This window comes from Rattus norvegicus, chromosome 18 (assembly GCF_036323735.1).
Source record: "Rattus norvegicus strain BN/NHsdMcwi chromosome 18, GRCr8, whole genome shotgun sequence".
NCBI lineage: Eukaryota > Metazoa > Chordata > Mammalia > Rodentia > Muridae > Rattus > Rattus norvegicus.
The window spans coordinates 22,714,886-22,721,547 of NC_086036.1; the positions used below are offsets into that span (position 1 = coordinate 22,714,886).

General features: G+C 38.2%; 1 pseudogene; it reads left to right on the plus strand.

Annotated features, from left to right (window-relative positions):
* The first annotated feature begins 2,487 nt into the window (after positions 1–2,487).
* Positions 2,488–4,430, plus strand: Hspa8-ps19 (heat shock protein family A (Hsp70) member 8, pseudogene 19; annotated as a pseudogene).
* The last annotated feature ends 2,232 nt before the right edge of the window (positions 4,431–6,662 follow it).

The following is a 6,662-nucleotide window of genomic DNA, read 5'->3' on the forward strand; positions in this document are numbered from 1 at the left end:
CTCAAATCATCCCCTAAATCATGACAGCACATCTATGTCTCTTCCAGGTCTAACTTCCTAGGGTGCAATTAAAAACTCTATGAACAGAACCTCTCTTATTTCCAGCTTTATTAACCTCTTTGCTATCAAGGGATTCTTTATCTACATATCATGTACTAGTCGGCTTTCCTTTCTGAAGGAGTTAAAGAAAGCACAATCTTCTGAAATATTGAAGAGACTATGAATAAAGAAGTTTTACCCAAGGAAACTGATCAGATCTGAAAATACTGTCATCTGGTCATGAACTGGAAACATTTCCAAGAAACCCTGTAGTTTTCCAGACTTCGTTCAGAGAATCGAACTAATAGCAACAGACATTTTGACATCAGTAATATTTCCTCCAGTTTCTGAAGTCATTTGAACCTAAAAGACTGGGTTTTTAAGTGAAAGAACACAGATAATTCTCAAATCTATCTGAGATTTCTCAAAAGTTCTCAGTGTTATAACCCAATACCTTAAGTCACAACTGAGTCTTAGATTGATGTGGGGACACACACTTTAATTTTAGCATTTGAGAGACAATGGCAGATAGATGTCCATGAGTTTGAGGCCAGCACAATCTACATAGGGAATTCCATACTTAATATAATGTACATGTAATATGTAAACAGAGTTACATAATAGGGAGAACATGTCCCCCACAAAAAATAGAAATAAAACAAAACAAAACAGAATTTAATAAAGTCTATAATATGTATAGGGAACAGAGAAACCTGGCAGATTTAAATTGTTTCTATATATACTAGTTTGTGATTTGGAGGCAGAGCTAGTCATGAAAATGAAGTGTTTATCTATGGAGGTTTTAGAGTTAGTTTTATAAATAATCAACTTCTAAGTAAGAGATAATTCTGAGTAGAACTCATTCTACCACACGTTCTGTGTATGGGAGAGACCAAAACCTTAAAATGTATGCTAATACCGAACCTCTTTTTCCCTAACCGATGTTTTCTTAGGTCTTACTTGAGGAAAGAATTGCTCTCCTGGTACAAGGAGGATAACATGTGGACTTTCATAACTCATTCAGTTCATTGTGTGTAATAATAACCGAAACCTTCACTTGAACACTGGATGAACGACCTCCTTCCAAATCAGGACACAAATATCAATTGTTCATGCTTGCTGTAAGTCTGAGATTTTAAAAAAGCTCTAATTTGGTTGAGTACTTCCAAGTGAATGAAAACTTAAAGAAGTTATAAAGGTTTTAGGAAAAATATTTGAAGAGCCAAGAGATGTTCTTCATACATGGACCTCTATTTCACTGTACAGAGAAATGTTAAAGATGTAGTTATGTAATTCTTGAGAAAAAAAGAATACCCTTCATGTCAGTTAGTGAAGAACGTAAAATCTAGAACTGTAATAGTACAGGCAGTGGTGGGTTGCAAGGCAAACCTGATTTCCTCGGATATTCTAACAGTATAGGGCAACAAAAGACCACAGCTGTCTAATCTTGAAAAGTTAGTATTTGCAAAGTCTCTCTTGAACAATTCTGATGACCGGTACTGAGCTAGGATATGAGGACAGAGTACCACAACCCACTTTCCTAGAATCAGACATACATGATAAATAAGACCACTATAACATAAGGAAAATCAAAGAGTCACAGGTGAGGTATGACAGGAATATTAAATAATGGAATATGATAAGTTGAAGAACTATTGCATATAGAAAATATTATATGAGCTTTAGTATATGTAATAATACATTACGAAAATAATGTAGAGTTTTCCAGGAGGAAAATTATATTGTAAAGTGGTTCTTTCTTTCTTTTTTTTCTGAGCTGGGGACCGAACCCAGGGCCTTGCACTTGCTAGGCAAACGCTCTACCACTGAGCTAAATCCCCAACCCTTGTAAAGTGGTTCTTTCATCGAAACAAAAGTTGCATTTGCATATTCTAAAAAATGATTTTGTGACTTGTTTCTGTGATTATGATTTATTTAGTTGTTCCCCCCATGGAGTTGGGCAGGAATATAAAATGATAACTCTGAAAAAGAGACAAAAATCAAGTTTTGAAAGAAAATTACATGAGTTTAAGGAATTTGTATTTTATTGTTGAGGCATTAGACAGACATTGGAAAATTAGAGACAAATAGATCTTTAATTTTGTCAATGTATTTTCTTTTAAAAGGCTACTTTAGAGAGGCCATTGTGGCTGCATAATAGAGGGCGGATTTAGTGTGAGAACTACTTTGTGAAAGAATGTTTAGGAGTTAAGACAAGAAAGAGTGGGTGTAGGGTTTTCTCTCAAGACCATGTAAACAATGGGGGGAAGTGCAGAAGTTAGGAGGAGGGACTCAGACTCTTAGTTTAGAAACTTTATCCAAAGGCCAATAAAGTTTTCTCAGAAATGCAAAAAAAAAAAAAAAAAAAAGAAAGAAAGAAAAGAAAGAAAAAGAAACCTGAGGTTAAGAACTTAAGGATGGATCTCAATGAAAGCGGAGCCAGGTCTCTGTGTGGTCTCGTCATCGGCACAGCCAGGCCTACACGCAAGCAACCATGTCTAAGGGACCTGCAGTTGGCATTGATCTTGGCACCATCTATTCCTGTGTGGGTTTCTTCCAGCACGGAAAGGTGGAAATAATTGCCAATGACCAGGGTAACCGAAACACGCCGAGCTATGTTGCTTTTACTGACACAGAACAATTAATTGGGGATGCGGCCAAGAATCAGGTTACACGAACCCCGCTGATACAGTTTTTGATGCCAAACGACGGATGGGACGCAGGTTCGATGATGCTGTTGTTCAGTCTGACATGAAGCACTGGCCCTTCATGGTGGTGAATGATGCAGGCAGGCCCAAGGTCCAAGTCGAATACAAAGGAGAGACAAAAAGTTTCTACCCAGAGGAAGTGTCCTCAATGGTACTGACAAAGATGAAGGAAATTGCAGAAGCTTACCTAGGAAAGACTGTTACCAATGCCATGGTCACAGTGCCAGTTTACTTCAGTGACTCTCAGTGACAGGCAACAAACGATGCTGGAACTATTGCTGGCCTCAATGTACTTCGAATTTTCAATGAGCCACCTGCTGCTGCTATTGCCCATGGTTTGGATAAGGAGGTCGGGGCTGAAAGGAATGTGCTGATTTCTGACTTGGGAGGTGGCACTTTTGATGTGTCAATCCTCACTATCCAGGATGGAATTTTTGAAGTCAAATCAACAGCTGGAGACACCCACTTAGGTGGAGAAGACTTTGACAACCGAATGGTCAACCATTTCATTGCTGAGTTTAAGCGAAAGCACAAGAAGGACATCAGTGAGAACAAGAGAGCTGTCAGGCGTCTCCACACTGCCTGTGAGCAGGCCAAGGGCACCCTCTCCTCCAGCACTCAGGCCAGTATTGAGATTGATTCTCTCTGTGAGGGAATTGACTTCTACACCTCCGCTACCTGTGCTTGATTTGAGGAATTAATTGAATGCTAACCTGTTCCGTGGCACACTGGACGCTGTAGAGAAGGCCCTTCAAGATGCCAAACTAGACAAGTCACAGATCCATGATATTGTTCTTGTGGGTGGTTCTACCAGAATCCCCAAGATCCAGAAACTTCTGCAAGACTTCTTCAATGGAAAAGAACAGAATAAGAGCATTAACCCCAGTGAAGCTGTTGCCTATGGTGCAGCTGTCCAGGCAGCCATTCTATCTGGAGACAAGTCTGAGAATGTTCAGGATTTGCTACTCTTGGATCTCACTCCTCTTTCCCTTGGGATTGAAACTGCTGGTAGAGTCATGACTGTCCTAATTAAGTTCAATACCCCCATTCCCACCAAGGAGACCCAGACTTTCACCACCTACTCTGACAACCAGCTAGGTGTATGAAGGGTAAAGGGCCATGAGCAAGGACTACAACCTGCTTGGGAAGTTTGAGCTCACAGGCACCTCCAGCACCCCGAAGGGTTCCTCAGATTGAGGTTACTTTTGGCGTTGATGCTAATAGCATCTTCAATGTGTCTGCTGTAAATAAGAACACAGGAAAGGAGAACGGGATCACCAATGACAAGGTTCTCTTGAGTAAGGAGGAAATTGAGTGCATGGTCCAAGAAGCTGAAAAGTACAAAACTGAGGATAAGAAGCAGAGAAGTAAGGTTTCCTCCAAGAACTCACTGGAGTCTTTCTCTTCAACCTGAAAGCAACTGTTGAAGATGAGAAACTTCAAGGCAAGATTAATGATGAAGACAAACAGAAGATTCTTGACAAGTGCAACAAAATCATCAGCTGGCTGGATAAGAACCAGACTGCAGAGAAGGAAGAATTTGAGCATCAGCAGAAAGAACTGGAAAAGGTCTGCAACCCTATCATTACCAAGCTGTACCACAGTGCGGGTGACATGCCTGGAGGAGGAGCTCCTCCATCTGGTGGTGCTTCTTCAGGCCCCACCATTGAAGAGGTGGATTAAGTCAGTCCAAGTAGAGAGTATAGCATTGGGACCAAAAACAAGCAACATGGAATAATAAAACTATTTAAATTGGCACACACACACACACACACACACACACACACACACAAAAGAACTCAAGGATGGTGGAGTTGACTGGGTATTGTGCGTTTTGTTGTTGATAATCAAAGTAGGATTTGAAGTGGGAATATGGCATATTTTTTTTAAGAAAATGATGACTTTGAAATAGTTAGCTTATGCATGTGAGTAAAGTGAACTACCAAATGAGAGTGAACTGACAAGTGAGAGGCAGAGAAGAAAGGCCTCTGATCATGGGTAGAGGAAGAGGGTAGTCTCAGAAATTAGATGACACATGACAGTCACTGCCCTTTGTCAAAAAGACTTTCAAAAGGATGCTTCAGGGAATTGACAATGACTTTACTCAAAGCATGAATTTGGATGCTGCACCCACATCTAATAACCACAATGCAAATGTAGTGTCCGTAATTAGTGTAAATAATTAGTCATTCTCAATAGAGAATATAATAGCTGAAGGGACAGAATGTCCTTCTACTCTGACAGGATTATTTTGCCCTGTATGTATATACTGAGTTACCATAATGTATCTCAAAAAATGAGAGCCATTTTGAATGGCCAATTTATAAATAATAAAACAATATGTAGAAAAATACTTTAATTTCTTGTATTTTTTAAAAGTAAATTTGGTGTTTCAAATTATGTTGAAATTAACATGTTGCCAACAGATAAAACCTTCATACTATGCTAATGGACTCATCATCAAATAGTTATTCACACAGAGTTATCTAAAATTTTCTGTAAAATAGAGTACACTTGAGCAGTTTCCTTAATTGGCTTTATTAGATGTGTTGCTGGCACGATTGGTGAAAGGTCTGAGCTTCAGGACATGAGGTGAAGCTCACATAAGAATGCATTCCAGTTTCTGCAAGAAAGGGTTTAACCTTGGATTCAGGTTTCACAGCAGCAGGAATGCAGTTAGCTTTTGTGTTAGGTTCTCTCGTGTGGACCTATAGAAAGCTGCATTCTTCTATGTACTATGAAATATCCCAGGAATTCAGAGATTGAGTGAATTCACCTTCATCTAAACTAACTACCCATCACCCATCATGAACACAGTCTGAGGAACTGTAGCCTGGCACGCCTCCCTTCAGGGCTGTTCCTTGGCCTTCTTACATGGAGCTTACATTATAGTCTTTGATTCTGGGCTCTTTAGTGGAAAATGAGAGTATGCTTTGCTTCTATAATGCTTTCCTCTTTAGCTTAGAAAAACCTGCTGAAGCTCATGGTTTTGTAGGAATACCATATTCTGTTTTCTCTGGGAGGAAATGTAGAGACAAGTTCTGTCTGTTCCATGAAGGTTATCATAGTATACCAGCTATAAAGGATTTTAAATTGGCCTCTTGACTAAAAAGAAAATGAGATTTGTTATTAAAACATTAGGAGACAGACTTTTAACATTGGCCAGTGAAAGTGCCTCCTGAAAGATTAATGTCTGTATTTTTAGTGCTTTATATATAGTAAATATATATGTGTGTGTGTGTGTGTCTGCACTCACACACACATATTAGTACTTTATATTTATTAATTATACTTTTAAAAATAATCTATAAAATATCTGAAAGAACAATTGTTAGAACTAAGAGATTTCAAAGGATATACTAAATACTAAAAGGATATACTATATACTAAATTATATAAATGTTTGCATATGAATAGAAAAATTCATCACTAATTTACATTTTAACTTTAATGTTTTTCCCAGTATCCTATCCTGCAGTATGATGCATGCTATAATTATTTTTCAAATACATGGGTATGCTGTATACTTTAATAACGTTCTTTCTCTTTAGCTGCATGAATCATACCACTTTCAGCCTCAATCTTCTTCAAATAAAGCTTATAATTGCAAATACAATCCTGTTTATAGTGAATACTGGGTGAGGTAATATATGCAAAATGTTTAGCATGATGACTAGTCTCTTCTGAGGGGTCAATAAATATTAGCTCTTATTATAGGAAGATGGGAGCTGGGCAACTATTCCTTTCCTGACTAATGCATGTGTTAGTGTATTGGCCCAATGAATCAAAACTGCCTTATTGATCAATAATGTGAATGCCTGTACTTTTAATCTTCCATCAATTTATGAAAATTTATCATAATTTTGTACATTAATTAATTATATAGTTGCTTGATATTTTATTTAGAAAACTTTG